Source organism: Jaculus jaculus, chromosome 1 (assembly GCF_020740685.1).
Source record: "Jaculus jaculus isolate mJacJac1 chromosome 1, mJacJac1.mat.Y.cur, whole genome shotgun sequence".
Taxonomy (NCBI): Eukaryota; Metazoa; Chordata; class Mammalia; order Rodentia; family Dipodidae; genus Jaculus; species Jaculus jaculus.
This window is the reverse complement of record NC_059102.1, coordinates 127,752,787-127,771,724: the sequence shown is the minus strand read 5'-3', so window position 1 is coordinate 127,771,724 and position 18,938 is coordinate 127,752,787. Positions and strand designations below refer to the sequence as shown.

At 41.0% G+C, this 18,938-nt stretch overlaps 1 protein-coding gene across 5 annotated transcripts in view; it reads right to left on the bottom strand.

The window, feature by feature from the left end:
* The window catches only part of Mapkap1 (MAPK associated protein 1), a 282,174-nt gene extending 263,512 nt beyond the window's left edge, over positions 1-18,662 (bottom strand). For 3 of the 5 annotated variants that reach the window (XM_004662807.2, XM_004662808.2, XM_045157087.1), the window contains exon 1: positions 18,261-18,553. The gene's annotated coding sequence lies outside the window, so the exon portion shown is untranslated. Of the gene's footprint in view, positions 1-18,260; positions 18,555-18,605 lie in introns of those variants that run through there. The other 2 variants (XM_045157076.1, XM_045157083.1) reach the window with 2 other exon arrangements.
* Between the last annotated feature and the right edge of the window lie 276 nt (positions 18,663-18,938).

The following is an 18,938-nucleotide window of genomic DNA, read 5'->3' as shown; positions in this document are numbered from 1 at the left end:
ACCTAATAAGCACATAAGTGAAATTGAGCAGGATCATCTCTTAGAGCACTCAGCTTTTAACACTAGGCTTAACTTAATTGAAGAAAACCTTACAAGCCTCAAAAGAGATATAAAAGAATTAAAGATGAGTCAACAAATAGAAAATCTCAATAACCAGCTGATTAAGCTTAATGAAGAATTGATCAAATACAAGGATGAATTCCAGGAAGTATCAAGAGGACCAGAACTCAAACTGAAATTGTACTTCAAAAAAGAGATAGACACAATGCAAAATAACACAACAGAAAACAAAAATCAAACAGAGCTTTTAAGAACCTCTCTAGAACCCCTCATAAACAGAGTGCCTCATGGAAAACAAAACCTCTGAGCTGGAAGAAAAAACAAAAGAATTTGATCAGGAGGTCAAAAACCTTGCAAAATTCAAAAAATCATGCAAACAGAATATGAAGGAATTGTGGGATACCCTAAAATCACCAAGCATCCAGATCATGGGTATACCAGAAAAAGAGGAAAACCAGACCAAAGGCTTAGAGAACATATTCAACACAATTGTTTTGGAAAATTTTCCCAATCTCTCAAAACAGAGGTCCATCCAGATACAAGAAGCTCACAGAACACCAAACAGACAGGACCAAAGAAGAAACTCTCCGAGGCACACACTATATTTAAAATGCTTAACAATAAAAACAAAGAATGAGTACTAAAAACAGCAAGAGAGAAACAACTCACTATATACAAAGGCAATCCCATCAGAATTACCTCAGATTTCTCAATGGAAACCCTGAAAACCAGAAGGGCCTAGAATGAAACACTTCAAAGTCTAAAAAGTATGACTTCTAACCCAAGCTACCCTACCCAGCAAAAGTATTCCTCATAATAGATGGTGAAAGGAAAACTTTCCATGAAAAAAGTCAATTCTGTGATAATATGAACACAAAGCCAGACCTATAGAGAATACTTCAGGGAAAATGCCACACAGAAGGGTCAAAAACCAACCTCAAGAGCCTACAAGATCACAATAACCAAAACTAGACCAGGCTCAAGAAACTACAAAACACAAGAAAGTACCAAACCCCACATCATGGCAGGGATTAAATCAAACCTCACAGTTACAACCTTAACATTAATGGTCTTAGCTCACCCATCAACAGACACAAGTTGACAGGGTTTATCAAAAATATAGACCTTTCTATCTGCTGTTTTCAAGAAGCCCAATCTTATCAATTGATAGGTCATCCTGGCAAAATATAAACAGAGAAGTATCTGGATTAAATTAGGTCATAGAACAAATGGACCTAGTAGGTATCTAGAGAACATTTCATCCAAGTGCTGCAGAATACATTCTTTTCAGCAGCAAATGGAAAATTCTCTAAAACAGACCATCTATTAGGTTACAAAGCAAATTTTAATAAATATGGAGAAAACTGAAATAATTCCTTGCACTCTATCTGTTCACAATGGGATTAAACTACAAATCAACAGCAAAAAAAGCTACAAAGCATACACAAAATCATGGAAACTAAAAACATACTACTAGAGCTGGAGAGATGGCTTAGTGGTTAAACACTTGCCTATGAAGCCTAAAGACCCCACTTCAAGGCTCAATTTCCCAGTACCCACATAAGCCAGATGCACAAGGTGGCACATGCATCTGGAGTTTGTTTGCAGTGGCTGGAGGCCTTGGCACACCCTTTCGTATTCTCTTCACTTATTCCCTCCCTCTTTCTCTGTCACTCTCAAATAAATTAATAAAACAAAGTTAAAGAAATTCATAGAATCAAGTAATAATGAGACCACAACATACCAAAACCTTTGGAACACAATGAAGGCATTCGTAAGAAGGAAATTTATAGCTTTAAGTGCCTATATTAAGAAACTAGAGGGGCTGGAGAGATGGGTTAGCGGTTAAGCGCTTGCCTGTGAAGCCTAAGGACCCCGGTTCGAGGCTTGATTCCCCAGGACCCACGTTAGCCAGATGCACAAGGGGGCGCATGCATCTGGAGTTCGTTTGCAGTGGCTGGAGGCCCTAGTGTGCCCATTCTTTCTCTCTCTATTCCTCTCTCTCTCTCTCTCTCTCTGTCTGTCACTCTTAAATAAATAAAAATAAACAATAAAAATATTTAAAAATAAAAAAGGGCTGGAGAGATGGCTTAGCGGTTAAGCGCTTGCCTGTGAAGCCTAAGGACCCCGGTTCGAGGCTTGCTTCCCCAGGTCCCACGTTAGCCAGATGCACAAGGGGGCGCATGCATCTGGAGTTCATTTGCAGAGGCTGGAAGCCCTGGTGCGCCCATTCTCTCTCTCTCCCTCTGTCTTTCTCTCTGTGTCTGTCGCTCTCAAATAAATAAATTAAAAAAAAAAAAAAAAGAAACTAGAGCCTGGCATGGTGGTGCATGCCTTTAATCCCAGCACTTGGGAGGCAGAGGTAGGAGGGTCACCGAAAATTCAAGGCCACCCTGAAACTACATAGTGAATTCCACATCAGCCTGGACTAGAGTGAGACCCTACCTCAAAAACAAAAAATAAAAGAAAGAACAAGGCAAGCCAAAATCAGTAGATGGGAAGAAATAATAAAGATTAGAGCAGAAATTAATGAAATAGAAACCAAAAAAACAATCCAAAGACTCAACCAAACAAAGAGTTGGTTCTTTGAAAGGATAAGTAAGATTGATAAACTCTTGGCAAGCCTGACCAAAAGAAAAGAAGAGACATAAATTAATAAAATTAAGAGATGAAAAAGGCACCATCACAACAATTTCCAAAAAAAAATAAGAAAATCATAAGGACATGCTTTAAGAACATATACACCACTAACTTTGAAAATCTGAAAGAAATGGATGATTTCCTTGAGTTATATGACCTATCAAAATTAAATCAAGATCACTTAAATAGACCTATAACAAGTATGGAGATCCAAGCAATTATCAAAAATCTCCCAACTAAAACAAGTCCAGGCCCAGATGGATTCACTGGTGAATTTTACCAGACCTTCATGGAAGAACACCAATGCTTCTCAAACTTTTCCATAAAATAGAAAAGAAAGGGCTGGAGAAATGGCTTAGTGATTAAGGCATTTGCCTCAAGCCTAAGGACCCCAGTTCAATAATCCAGAACCCATGTAAGCCAGATGCATAAGGGGTACATGCATCTGGAGTTAGTTTGCAATGACTGGAGGCCCTGGCACACCCATTCTCTCTTTCTCTCTACCTCATCTTCTGTCTCTCCAATGAATAAATAAATAAAATATTTTTTAAATAGAAAAGGAAGGACTCTACCAAACTACTTCTACAAAGCCAGCATCACCCTGACACCAAAACCAGACAAAGATAGAACAAAAACAGAAAAATACAGACCAATCTCCTTCGTGAACACAGAGGCAAAAATTCTCAACAAAATATTGGCAAACAGAATACAAGAATATATCAGAAAGATCATTCACCCAACCAAGTAGGTTTTATCCCAGAGATACAGGGATGGTTCAACATACACAAATCGATAAATGTAATCCATTATATAATAGTGGACTGAAGGACAAAAATCACACGAACATCTTATTAGATGCAGAAAACGCATTTGACAAAATCCAACATCCCTTCATGGCAAAAGTCCTACAGAAACTGGGAATAGAAGGAACATATCTCAAAATAATAAAGGCTATACATGACAACTCTACAGCCAACATAATACTAAATAGGGAAAAATGAAGTTTTTCCACTAAAATCAAGAACAAAACACGGGTGACCATTATCCGCACTTTTATTTAACATAGTACTGGAAGTCTTAGCCATAGCAATAAAGCAAGAGACACACATAAAAGGGATACTAATCAGAAAAGAAGAGATTAAATTATCGTCATTTACAGACGATATGATTCTATATATAAAGGACCTGAAATACTTTACCAGTAAATGGTTAGATAAACACCTATAGCCATGTAGCAGTATACAAAATAAACACACAGAAATCAGTATCCTTCCTATATACTAACAACAAACATGCTGTGGATGTAATCAGGGAATCACTCACATTCACAATTGCATAAAATAAATAAAGGAAGGAAGGAAGGAAGGACGGACGGACAGACGGACCATGGAATAAACCTAATCAAGAAACTGAAGGAACTCTATAATAAAAACTTTTAAACACTCAAGAAAGAAATTGCAGAAGACACTAGAAAATTGAAAAACATTTCATGTTCTTGGATTGGAAGAATCAATACAGTGAAAATGGCAATCTTACCAAAAACAGTCTACACACTTAATGCAATCTCCATCAAAATTCCAATGGCATTTTCATGGAAATAGAAAAAAACAATTCTAAAATTCATTTGGAAGCACAAAAATCCTTGAATTTCTAAAACAATTTTGAGCAACAAAAATAAGACTGGTGGTATCACCAAACCTGATTTTAACCTATTATTACAAAGCCACAGTAACAAAAACAGCATGGTACTAGCACAGAAACAGACACACAGATCAATGGAACAGAATAGAGGACCCAGATGTAAGTCCAGGCAGCTACAGCCACCTGATATTCAACAAAAAAAAGCCAAAAATACTCATTGTAGAAAAGGCAGCATCTTCAACAGATGGTGCTGAGAAAACTTGATGTCAACATTAGAAGAATAAAATGATCCTTTCTCCATGCACAAAAACTAAATCCAAATGAATCAAAGATCTTTATCAGACACGAAACTCTGAAATTACTAGAGGAAAAAGTAGGGGAAACCCTTCAACATATTGCTGACTATAACCCCAGTTGCTCTAAAAGCACTAATCAACCACTGAAACCTCATGAAATTACAAAGCTTTTTGTATAGCAAAATACACTGTGAATAGAGCAAAGAGGCAACCTACAGAATGGGACAAAAATATTTGCCAGCTCTACATCTGAAAGAGGATAAATATTCAGGATATACAAAGAACTCAAAAAACTAAGCAATACAAAAAAAATCAAAGCTGGGTATGGTGGTGTGTGCCTTTAATCCCAGTACTCAGGAGGCAGAGGTAGGAGGATCACTATGAGTTCGAGGCCACACAGAGAATACATAGTGAGTTCCAGGTCAGCCTGGGCTACAGTGAAACCCTACCTCAAAAAAAAAAAAACAAAACAATGGATGGAGAGATGGCTTAGTGGATAAGTGCTTGCCTGTGAACCCTAAGGACCCCAGTTTGAGGCTCGATTCCCCAGGACCCACATCAACCAGATGCACAAGGGGGCGCATGCGTCTGGAGTTCGTTTCCAGTGACTGGAGGCCCTGGTGCACCCATTCTCTCCCTCTCTCTCTATCTGCCTCTTTCTCTGTCTGTCACTTTCAAATAAATAAATAAATAAAAATAAACCACAAAATATTTAAAAAGAAAATCAAACCACCCAATTAAAAAAATGGGCTATGGAACTAAATAGAGAGTTCTCAAAAGAAGAAATGCAAACGGCATATAAACATCTAAAAAAAATGTTCTACATCCTTAGCAATCAGGAAAATACAAATTAAAACTACTTTGAGATTCCATCTTACTCCTGTCAGAATGGCTACCATCAAGAAAACAAATGACAATAAATGCTGGCAAGGAGGTGGAAAAAGAGAAACCCTTCTACACTGTTGGTGAGAATGTAATCTGGTATAGCAATTGTGGAAATCAGTGTGGAGGTTCCTGAGGCAGCTAAAAATAGATTTACCATATGACCTAGCTATACTACTCCTAGGCAAATATCCTAAAGACTTGTCTCACTACTTCAGAGACACTTGCTCAAGCACATTTATTTGCTACTTTATTCACAATAGCTAAGAAATGGAACCAGCCTAGATGTCCCTCAACTGATGACTAGATAATGAAGATGTGGCACATTTACACAATGGAATTCTATTCAGCAGTAAAGAAAAATGAAATTATGAAACATGCAGGAAAATGGATGGATCTGGAAAGGATTATAATTAGTGAGGTAACCTAGGCTCAGAAAGCCAAATGTCACATGTTCTTTCTCATATGTTGGTCCTAGCTACAAATGTTTGGATTTCTATGTGAGTTGGAATAAAACTCAGTAGCAGAGGCCAGTAAGCTAGAAAGTAGATATAAGGGAATAGAAAGGGTGGGGGGGGGGGGGTAAGTAAGAAGATGATATTGTATACATGGAAGTAGAAGAACAGATTACTGGGGATGGAAAGGCCTAAGTGAGGTTGAAGGAAGATACTGAGTAAAGGAAAGGTGGAAGGAAGGCTAATCAAAACCTAAGAGGATAGGAATAAGTCATATGGAAACCTATTTTTTGAACAATCACACACTCAGAAGCCATAGACTGTTACTAGAAAATTTTCAGTGCTGGAAATGAGATACCGTCCAGTGACTTGTTGGCCAGAAAAATCTCTGATGCCCATAAAACACTATAGGCCATTGAGAAGGTTCCTGATTTCCCACCAGTAATAGATGGCAAGACCATACTGCTAAAGAATCCACATGCAGGCTGGAGAGATGGCTTAGTGGTTACGGTGCTTGCCTGCAAAGCCAAAGGACCCAGGTTCAACTCCCCAGGACCCACATAAGCCAGATGCACAATGGGGAGCAGGCATCTGGAGTTTGCGGTGGCTGGAGGCCCTAGAATGCTTGCTCCCCCCCCCCCCATTTCTGCATCTCTCTCTCTCCTTCAAATAAAGAAATAATAAAATATTTTTTAAAAAAAGAAAGAAAGCAAGCTTGGGCTAAAAGGTCACTGAGAAATCCTACCAGAGCAGAGCTGAAAACCTCCTTTGTTTAGACCAGCTGACAGAAAGCTAGAAAAAGCTACACTGCATGCAGTTCCATGGGAGAGACAGAAATCACCAATGGAGATAAACAACAATGGATACTGCAAGCCTTAAATTTGATCAGTTAGGCCAATGAGCCAACAGCTGTAGTAGTGGCATGTCTGGTATGGGAAAAAACCAACTACTCCCTAATTAGATTGGAAGCCTGCTCCACAGGAGGGAATACATACCTGATACTGAAAAACTATGATGGGGGAAATCATGAGCCCTAGAGGTGTAAGACCTGCTGGGGTCTGGCTAAAGGTATATATTATGCTCACCAAACTGCCCAATAAGCACTTCTAGTAATGTTCATACCCATTATTAATGCTATTCTCACTTTTGGCTAGAAAAGTTTCTCTTTTCAGATGGCAGTGACCTTGATGACTCAGAAGGTACCATAGTGCTGAGAAGAAGTGACAGAGGAATGCTCAGCACTGAAACATCTCTATCACACCTTCCAAGACTAAGTGGCCATTGTGGAAGAGGTGGCAGGAAAAATGTAAGAACCAAAGGAAGGGTAGGTCATATTATAATGTACTCAATTCCAGGCCAAAAAAAAAAAAAAAAAAAGGCCTGGATATCCATGACCTCACAGTGCCTGACACCACCTACACAAGACCATCATAATAGGAGAAAGATGATGGCATTAAAATAAAAGAGAGACTGATTGGGAGGGAGAAAGAGTATGACGGAGAGGAGTTGCAAAGGATAAAGTGGGGAGAGAGAAACCATGCTTTATTGTCTATAATTACGAAAGTTGTAAATAAAAATAATAATATTTTTTAAAAAAGAAACCCACCTCACTGCTAAAGACAGACACCTCCTCAGGTAAAAGGATGGAAATGATATTCCAAGCAAATGGAAAAAACAAGCAGGTCTTGCTATATTAATATCTGATAAAAAAAAAAAAAAAGACTTCAAACCAAAAATAACCAAAAGGGACAAAGAGGCCACTTCTTACTCATCAGGAGACAATCCAACATGAGGACAACACAATCATGAATCTATATACAGCAAACATAGGTACACCACAGTTTATAAAACAAAACCTACTTGATAACAAAACTGAAATAAGCACCAACACCATCAAAGTTGGAGACTTCAGTATTCCACTATCATCAATAGACAGATCATCCAAGCAGAATATCGACAGAGAAATAATAGAGCACAACAATACCACAGATCAAGACCTAACAGCCAACTCCTGACTTTCCACCCCAATTCTACAGAATACAAATTCTTCTCAGCAGCCCATGAAACCTTCTCCAAAACAGACCATATGTTAGGCCATAAAGCATGCCTTGATAAATTCAGGAAAACTTAAGTAACTTCCTACATCATATCAGATCCCAATGCTTTAAAGCTAGAAATCAACAACAAAGACCTATCAGGAACTCCACCAGCTCCTGGAGGCTGAACAACACACTTTTAAACAATGAGTGGGCTGTGGAAGCAATCAAAAAAGAAACTGCAAAATTCCTAGAATTGAATGATAATGAAAATACAACATACCAAAACTTATGGAACACAATGAAGGCAGTCCTAAGAGGAAAATTCACAGCGCTAAATGCCTTCATAACAAAGACAAAGAAATCCCAAGTTAATAACCTCACTTCTACCTAAAGGCATTGGAAAAACAAGAATTCAACTCTAAGAGCTCCAGACAAAAAGAAATAATCAAAACCAGAGCAGAAATTAATGAATTGGAAACTCAGAAAACAATTTCTTAAAAATCAATGAAATGAAGTGCTGGTTCTTTGAAAAAAATAAACAAGATTGATAAACCCCTGGTCAGTTTGATCAAATTAACAAAATCAGAAATAAAAAAGGAGAGGTCACAACAGACATCAATAAAATTGGAAGAATCATCAGGACAGAATTCTATTTTTTTTTCTTTTTTTTTTTTTAATTTTTATTTATTTGAGAGTGACAGACACAGAGAGAAGGACAGATAGAGGGAGAGAGAGAGAATGGGCGCGCCAGGGCTTCCAGCCTCTGCAAACGAACTCCAGACGCGTGCGCCCCCTTGTGCATCTGGCTAACGTAGGACCTGGGGAACTGAGCCTCGAACCGGGGTCCTTAGGCTTCACAGGCAAGCGTTTAACCGCTAAGCCATCTCTGCAGCCCCAGGACAGAATTCTAAAACCTCTGCTCCACAAAACTGGATAATCTAGAAGAAATTGGATGAATTCCTAGACATATACCACCTACCCAAACTAAACACAGAGCAGATTAATCTCCCAAACAAATGTGTCACATTCATGGAGATTAAAAAAAGTAATCAAAAACCTCCCCAAAAAGAAGAGTACAGGACCAGATGGCTTTTCAGCCAAATTCTACCAAACCTTCATTGAAGAACTGAAATCAATTTTCCTCAAACTGTTTCACATAATCGGAGAGCAGGGAATCCTTTTCAACTCTTTTTATGAAGGTAGCATCACCCTAATACCACAACCAGACAGAGATACAACAAGAAAACTATAGGCTTATATCCCTGATGAACTTAGATGTAAAGATCCTGAGCAAAATCCTCACAAACGAAATTCAGCAACATATCAAAAGCATTATCCACCTTGATCAAGTTGGCTTCATCCCAGGGATGCAGGGATGGTTCAACATACAGAAATCAGTCAACATAATATACCGCATAAATAAACTTAATCATAAGAACTACATGATCATCTGAACTGATGCAGAGAAGGCCTTTGACAAAATATAACACCACTTCATGATCAAAATGCTAGAGAGAATAGGCATGGAGGATTTATAACTCAACATAATAAATGCTATGTATAAAGCATCTAAAGCCCAAATAATACTTAATGGGAAAAGATATAAGGAGTTCCCACCAAGATCAGGAACAAGAGGTGGCCACTCTTACCACTACTCTTCAACATAGTACTAGAAGTCCTAGCCCAAGCAATAAGACAGGAGAAAGAAATAAAAGAGATACAAAATTGGAAAGGAGTAAGTCAAATTAACCCTACTTGCAGATAACATGATTCTGTACATAAGTGACCCAAAAGTCTACATCTCAAAACTTCTAAAGGTGATTAATTCCTTCAGTAAAGAGGCAGGATACAAAAACCAATGCTCAAAAATCAGTAATATTCTATATGCAAAGGACAAAAGATACAGAGAAAGAAATTAGCAACACTCTCCCATTTTCAACAGCAACAACAACAAAAAAAATTAAATGCCTTGGACTAACATTAACCAAGGAAGTGAAAGACCCATATATGGGAAAAAAAGAAAGAAAGAAACTGAAGAGGACTTGAGAAGATAGAAAGGCCTCCAATGCTCCTGGATAGGTAGAATTAATATTGTGAAAATGGCAATTCTACCAAAAGCAATACACTGTTAATGCAATACTTATAAAAATTCTAGCATTATTCTTCATGGAGATAGAAAACAGTGATCTCAAAACTCATGGAATGGCAGCAGGCCTCAGATATCCAAACATATCTTTAGCAAAAGAAACACCTCTGAAGGTATCATCATGCTTGATCTAAAGCTATATACAAAGCCATCTTAACAAAAACAGCATGGTACTGACATAACAACAGAAACATAGACCAGTGAAACAGAACTGAAGACTCAGACTTTAGGTCAAGTAACCACCTACTTGATGTTTGACAAAGGTGCCAATAATGTAGACTGGAGAAAAGACAGCATCTTCAACAAATGGTGTTGGACATATTGGATGACAATATGTAGAAAAATGAAACTAGACCAAGTCATCTCACCATACACAAAAATCAGGTCCAAATGGATTAAAGACATTAGTGTAACACACGAAACCCTTCTCCTACTGGAAGTAAAAATAGAGGGAACTCTCCACAAAATAGGAGTGGAGAAAAACTTCCTGAACAAAACCCCAGTAGCCCAAGAAATTAAGCAATCACTCAACCAATGGGCTCTCGTGAAGCTAAAAAGCTTTTGCACGGACAAACATATTACAAGCAGAGCCAACACTGAATGGGAGAAAAATCTTCGCAAGCTATACCACTGACAGAAGCCTAATATCTAAAACCTACAAAGAACTCAAAAACTAAACAATAAAAAAAATCAAACACCATACTCCAAAAATGGTGCAGAGAACTGAAAAGAGAGTTTTCAGAGGTGGAAATACAAATGGCCAACACACAGTTAAGAAAATGTTCAACATTCCTACCCATTAGGGAAATGAAAAATAAAACTACTTTGAGATTCCATCTTGACTCCAATAAAGATGGCAATCATTAAAAAAATGTAACAACAAGTGTTAGCGAGGATGTGGGGAAAGAGGAACCCTCATCCACTGCTGGTGGGAATGTAAACTTGTACAACCACTACAGAAATCAATAGGGAGATTCCTAAAAAAGGATGAACATAGAGCTACCAACAGACCCAGTTATTCCCTTACTGGGTATGTATCCTAAATGTTCCATGTTTCACTACAAAGAGAATTGCTCAACCATGTTTATAGTTCCTCAATTCATTTAGCTAAGAACTGGAATCAACCCAGGTGGCCACCATTTGGATGAATGGATTACAAAGTTGTGGTACATTTATACAATGGAATTCTACTCAGCAATAAGAAAAAAACAGTACAATGAAACCTGTAGAAAAATGGACAGGGCTGCTGGGCGTGGTGGTGCATGCTTTTAATCCCAGCACTCTAGAGGCAGAGGTAGGAGGATCACCTGAGTTCGAGGCCACCCTGAGGCTACATAGTCAGCCTGGGCCAGAGTGAGACCCTACCTTGAAAAACCAAAAAAAGAAAAAGAAAAATGGACAGGGCTGGAGGGATCGCTTAATGGTTAAAGTGTTTATCTGCAAAGCGTAAGGACCCAGGTTCAACTCCCCAGAACTTATGTAACCCAGATGCATGAAGGGGTGCATGCATCTGGAGTTTATTTGCATGGTTGGATGCCCTGGCATGTCCGTTCTCTATCTGCCTCTCTCTTTCTCAAAATGGATAAATAAATAAAATTTTAAAAACACAACAACAAAAGAAAAATGGATAGGCTTGGAAGAGATCATACTCAGCGAACTCTCAATCACAGAACAAACGCTGCATGGTCTCATTCATCTGCAGTCTCTAACCTGGACCAGCATGAGTTGCTGATATACCTGCTAGGCAACTCAAGGCCCAGACAACAGGGAGGGAAGGGAGGGGAGGGTGAGGAAAAACAAACACTAAACTAAATTCAAAATGAAATAGTACTATAGAAACCTTTATCCTTGGAGATAGACTAAAAGATATAACCCCCAATAGGAGTAAGGGGGGAGCACCTGAATAGAAGGGCCCTGGAGCAGGTGGGATGAAGCCTAAGCTTAAAAAATATAAGGAAAGACCCTAATGCTGAAGACATCATATGCTGCCAACACAGAGCATGGAGAGACCTGGCTGGAATCTGGAAGACAGCCAGTCCCCAGTTAGCCCATCTACTGCTGGAAAGTACTACATGAGCTACTTGGAGAAAGTGACCCAACAATGGTCTGAGCAACCAGAGGTCTAAGCTACTCAGAAGCAAACACCCTGAAAGGATGTACACACAGCCTTGATGGGTAACTAACAGCTTTTTGGTTGGCTAAGAGATCCGCTTAGTATAAAGGAACCTGTATCTGGAATTGGGAACAGTTCAGTATCCTATGGAGACAAAGATTATGCTCTCCAGTGTCAAGCTCTCACTAGTCTTTGGCTAAGAGTGGTTACAGGGCTGGAGAGATGGCTTAGTGGTTAAGCGCTTGCCTGTGAAGCCTAAGGACCCTGGTTCGAGGCTCGGTTCCCCAGGTCCCACGTTAGCCAGATGCACAAGGGGGCGCACGCATCTGGAGTTCGTTTGCAGAGGCTGGAAGCCCTGGAGCGCCCATTCTCTCTCTCTCTCTCTCCCTCTGTCTTTCTCTCTGTGTCTGTCGCTCTCAAATAAATAAATAATTTAAAAAAAAAGAGTGGTTACATACATCAAATTCTCCCTAAACTAATAATGCTTATCCCATTTAAACTATGTTGACTTCACTCTCCATTGGAGAATCTGTTCTTTTTCAGAAGGTAGCAAGACCCAAGGAGACGAACTATCCCTCGAACTTCATCCAAGTCATAGCTGAAACCACAGAAGAATTGGGGAGAGAAGCAAGAGTGCTGCTTCCATGCTGAACCTGATAATCAGCATCAGGTTGAAGTAGACAGACCCTGAGGATACTCAACACCTACCAAAGCAGAGATCCAGAGGATCCTAAGAGCTCACCATTGAAGTAGACTTAAAACTCAACCACCACGACTCAGGGAATTTTGAGGAGGGGGTGAAAAGATTGTAAGAGACACAGGTTGAGAAATCATGCCCAGAGGCATCCCTCCCCCCAAAAAATAACTGACTACTGCTCCCACAACGCATAACGCACAACCCCATAGGGAATGCTTGCAACCCCACTGAGGAGGCTCCCCAGTGGAATGGGGGCAGAGACGAGGGAAAAAAGGGTACCAACACATGATGCATCCATACAAAATATATTGTTAATTATAAGAATAGAAAAAAAAATTCAACGATGACTACAATATAAGTGTGAGGTCATTTTAAGTTCCACAAAGCTGAGATATACTAAGTTCTAAGTCAAAAGTTCTCAAAAGGGGGCTGGAGAGATGGCTTAGTGGTTAAGCACTTGCCTGTGAAGCCTAAGGACCACAGTTTAAGGCTCAATTCCCCAGGACCCACATAAGCCAGATGCATAAGGTGGTGCATGCATCTGGAGTTCATTTGCAGTGGCTGGAGGCCCTGGCATGCCCATTCTCTCTCTCTCTCTCTGACTCTTTCTTTGTATGTCTGCCATTCTCAAATAAATAAATTTTAAAAATTAAGAACAAAACTTCTCAAAAACTTCAAACTCACAGAAAACACAATACAATGTGACCCAGTTCTTTTATCATATGGTAATCTGTTATCTGGCTATGTCCTTTAGCAATATATATTGGCATACCCAACCTCTAGTAAATCTTGTCTGAAACAAATGCACTGAACTGCAACTGCTCCTGAAGTCTGCAGTTGAGTCAACAAGCAAAATAAGCCTCTTACCAAAAGGAAAAAAGCATATCTGAAGTGACAGATGTATCTAGGGATGGGTCTGTAAGTCCATTCCTCACTATCCCCTACTTAGCAATAACTAACATACTGAGGCTTTACCCAGAAGCCAGCCTCTCTACAACATCACTGCAGGCTCCGCAGGTATGTAGCAAGAACAGGAAATACGGCAAAGTCCGGCAAAACATCTTCTAGCACACACCAGATATATAAACTCAAGGAAGGTTTTCTTTTCCTTTCCTTTTTAGTGCTTGGAATGGAACACAAGGTCTTGCTCATGCTAAGCACATACTCTACCAACTGACCTGCATTTTTAGCCCCTAAATAATCTAACCACTGTGCTTAGTTTCCTTATCTAAAACTAGGATGCTAATAACACTTCCCCATGCGGGGATAAGTGTGATGAAGCATTTAGCACAGGAAGTCTGCATGATCAGCATGATCAGTGCCCTGTGGAGACTTCTACCTTAATACCTATAACATGTTACTATTGTTCACTTGCACACAGACTCCTATTGGAATGTCAGCAACTTCAGGTGGGGACCTGGCTTTATACCTGTTTGTATCTCCAGGGTCTAACACTTTGCCCACAACTGCTCAATAAATCACAGATCTTCAAAGTATTTATTAACTAGAGGAAAGTTACAAGGACAAACTGAAATTGACCACTCTTGCCTGGCACTCAAGAACTCAGACTCTTGTCCTTCCAAATTTGCCAGCTAATAACCTACCAAAAGAGTGGCTTATATGTCTGGAATTTCTAGCAATTTGATTTGAGTATGACTCCATAGAATATTAATTTCAACCACATTTCTAACATGCAAGAAACATTAGTGGAGCTGGGGAAATGACATGGTGGATAAAGCTCTTGACATGTAACCATAAGTACCTAAGTAACAGAATCCATACAGAGCTAGATGCCACGGAAAGGGCTTGTAATCCTAGGGGACCTAAAGTGAGATGGGATGCAGAGACAGGAAAATCACCCACAAATTTGCAAGCCAGCTAGCCTGACAAATGCAGAGACCCTGTCTCAAAGTTGAAAGCAAAAACCAACATCCAAGGTTATCCCTCTGACCTCACACACACACCATGGAGTGCGCGCACATGTGCACGTACACACACACACACACACACACACACACAAACACGAAACATGAGCCAGGCATGGTGATGCACGCCTTTAATCCAATTACTCAGGAGGCAGAGGCAGTGGATTGCCATGCGTTTGAGACCACCCTGAGACTACATACTGAATTCCAGGTCAGCCTGGGCTAGAAAGCGAGACCCTAGCTCAAAAATATATATATATATTAGTAATGAATTGCTTTAGTCAGACTAGAATACAAACTCCTTCACCTCTCTACAGCCATATCATGGGCATCTTACCGCTTTCATTTAGGGGGAATTCACAACATATATGTTAAGAATTCTTTTTACAAAATGCTTGGGACCAGAAGTGTTTTCAGTTCTTGGACTTTTTTGGTTTTGGGAATATTTGCATAGACTTTATTAAATGGATGAGCATCCAAAATCGGAAATGCTCCAAAATCTTAAGCTACTGTTCAAACAGCTCCAACTTCAGAGAATTTCAGATTTTCAGATGGGGGACGCTCTTTACCAGGCTTTTTATCTACATCTGCACACTAAATATAACATTCCATGAGGTACATTACCTCCCATCTCATTCCTCTAGTTGAGGAAAATGATGGTTAGAGTTGAGCAATTTGCCAATGGTCACATACCTAGTGAGGAGGGACCAGAATGAATCCAGAGTGCATGCTTACTCTCTACAGACTGTTTGCCTTGATCATACTGACCACCCATCTTCATGCCTTGAAGATTACAGTCTTACCTGCCTTAAAAAAAAAAAAGTTAGCTGGGCATGGTGGCCCACACCTTTAATCCCAGCACTTGGGAGGCAGAGGTAGGAGCATCGCCGTGAGTTCGAGGCCACCCTGAGACTACATAGTGAATTCCAGGTCAGCCTAGGCTAGAGTGAAACCCTACCTCGAAAAACCAGGAAAAAAAAAAAAAGAAGTAGTGCTGGAGTGTGGCAGTTACACATTTAATCCCAGTACTCAGAAGGCAGAGGTAGGAGATCACCATGGGTTCAAGGATTCAAGACTAGCCTGAGACTATATATATAGTGAATTCCAGGTCAGTATGAGCTAGAGCAAGACCCCACCTTGAAAAGAAAAACAACAACAAAAAAGTATCTTAATGTTGCTCAGGCTGGCCTTGAATACCTAGCCTCAAGTAATCTGGTGACTCAGCCACCCAAGTAACTGGGACTACATCATGCATCATGACACCTTGCCTTTAAAGGACTTTGCATACTATTTGTTTTAACACTCACATTTTTTCTCGTCAATAGTTGTTTCAAATACACTTTCATAAAGAAAGCCATAGTGCAGTGACCTTGGGACGACTCAGAAGGTATGGTGATGGAAAGAAATGACTGCAGTGCTCAGTACTGCAATACCTCTATCACACCTTCCAAGGCTCAGGGTCTAATGCAGAAGAGGTGGTAGAATGTAAGAGCCAAAGGTAGGGCAGGATTCCATACAAAATGCTCCCTCCAGACACAAAATGGCCTGGATATCCATGGCCTCACAGTGCCTGACACTACCTGCATAAGACCATCATAAGAGGAGGAAAAGATCATGACATCAAAAGTAAGAGAGACACTGATTGAGAGGGGGAGGGGGTGCCGGGCGTGGTGGTGCATGCCTTTAATCCCAGCATTTGGGAGGCAGAGGTAGGAGGATTGCCGTGAGTTCGAGGCCACCCTGAGACTACATAGTTAATTCCAGGTCAGCCTGGCTAGAGTGAAACCCTACCTCGAAAAAAAAAAAAGAAAAAAGAGAGAGAGAGATGGGGAGGGGGTATGATGGAGAATGGAGTTTCAAAGGGGTAAGTAGGTGAGGGGAGGGTATTACCATGGGGTATTTTTTTTATAATCATGGAAGTTGTTAATAAATAAATAAGAAAAAAATTTTTTAAAAAGAACACTGGGGGAAAAGTTAAAAAAAAAGTGTTAGAAAGAAGGCAAAAAAAGAGGCAATGAGAAAAGCACAGATTCAGCCATCACACAGTTGGAATCCTGGCTCTGTCTCATATCAGCTGTGTAATTTATCCTGAGTCTTTCTTGTCTGGAAATAAAGGTTATAATGTTGAAACAAGAGAAACTAAAGTCTAGTTTTCCTTACATTATGAATGTTCCCTGGATATATCCCACCTCTCAAAGCGAACATACTGTACACACACTGTAACACAGAAAGATCTCCAGCAGCATGTATTTTTATCACTGTGCTGGAACTAGTAATGACCCTCCCTCACACTAAACGGAGAAGCCTGTGAACAAAAAAAAAAAATTAATTTATTTGTAAGTTGCCTAGAACAGTACCTGCCATGTACCCATACCCCGAACATGGTTGTTAAGTGAAATAACTATTAACAATGAGTGATATAGGATTCAAGATTAAAAAAACCATTTCCAGCTAGTTGCTCCTGGTTGGTTCAGCTAGGCCACCTTCAGCTGAGCTAAGGGTAACATGTCAACAGGATATGACCCACAAAAAACCACCAATGGATCTGGGGAAGGGGGGCACAAAGGAAATAAGCAGATCTCGTTAAACACTTCTTAAAAGTGTAAATGGAAAGCTAGCCAGGTGACTAGTGTAGGCTCAGTCTGCGGTGCAAGGTAGGTGTAAAGGGCACCTGTAAGTGGGAAAGGGGCTACTAATATACTTCACCCCAAACCCCAGATAGCTTACAGGTGTGTAAACTGAAAAGGATGTAAGCAATCATGGCACTTCATGAAGAACGTTTTCAGCAGCTTGTGCAGGTTCACAGAACCTGAGCAATAGAGCACCGATGCCTTTATTTCTGCTCTAGTGGGATTTACACTTTCTGCATGTCAAGAGAGAATGAGACTGCTGCTGACCTTTTTTTAACTTATAATATCCACCCATAAGACTGTTCACGCCTGGGAAGTGTTGAACTTGGTTCAACTTTGAGTTTTTAATAACATGGTGCGAAAATAATTTGCATTCATTCAGAATGAAGTTTTAACAAATTTCGAGGTCAATTTCGGAGTCTCTACTTCAAGTTATACTGGTCTTTAAACTATAATCGTTTTTCTTTTTCAGCCTTAAACACTTCTTGCCACTCCCATACACAAAAGCAAACAAACAAAACCCAGAAGCATGGGATTCAAGCCTTCCTGCAGCATCCTAGGTAGGAAAGAGTCAGCGGGGCTGTTGTCTCTGGGTAGGGGGTGGGGGACGGGCTGCACGCGCAATGCTTGGAAAACTTGATTTCGCATGAAGAGCAGGACCCTGGATCTTGCAGGGCCTGAAAATGCATCCCCAGCCCTCGACCCCAACACTACCAGGTCCACAGCTTCTCCTCACCTAAGTCACACAGCCGGCTGTCAGGCTCAGAGTAGCGTCTGCTTCTGGAAAGGGCCAGGAAACTGATGCTCCCAGGACCCCGGGGCTCGGGCCTGACGGGCAGCGCTGGGAGCTGAGGGGTGAGGGGGCCGCCAGGACCCGCAAGTGGACGAGCTTGGCCGGCTGGGCGAACAAGGGAGCCGGATGCTGGGGCAACCTTTCCCTAAAGCTGCTTCCACACTCAGGGCCGGCTCGGGTCGGGCCCGGGACACGTTCCTGAGGGGAGGCCCCAGCTCCCCCACGCCCCCCGGCCCCTCCCCGAACTCTGCACTCCCCGGATCTTCAGGGACCCGCGCTCAGACCAACCCGCTCAGCTGCCACTTGCCGGACTCGCCCACATGCCCCCGCCGCTCGCCACCACCGCCAGCCGGCCCAGAAGCAGCCCTGTTAGCCAGAGCCGCGCCACGACCCGGAACCGCACCCCTACGTACCGGAAGTCCCCGGTAGGGAAGGCGCTTCAGCCGGGGGACGCAGTGCGCAAGCCCCAGAGCCGAGAGCGAGGAGTAGCGGCTTCCCGGGGGGGCGGGGCCAGGAGGGAGACCGTGCGCATGCGCGATGCCTCTGGTCTCGGGAAGGGTCTGGGTTGGAGATGCACCCTAATTTCTTGTCGAGATACCCGCACCTTTGTGCCTCTTGAGC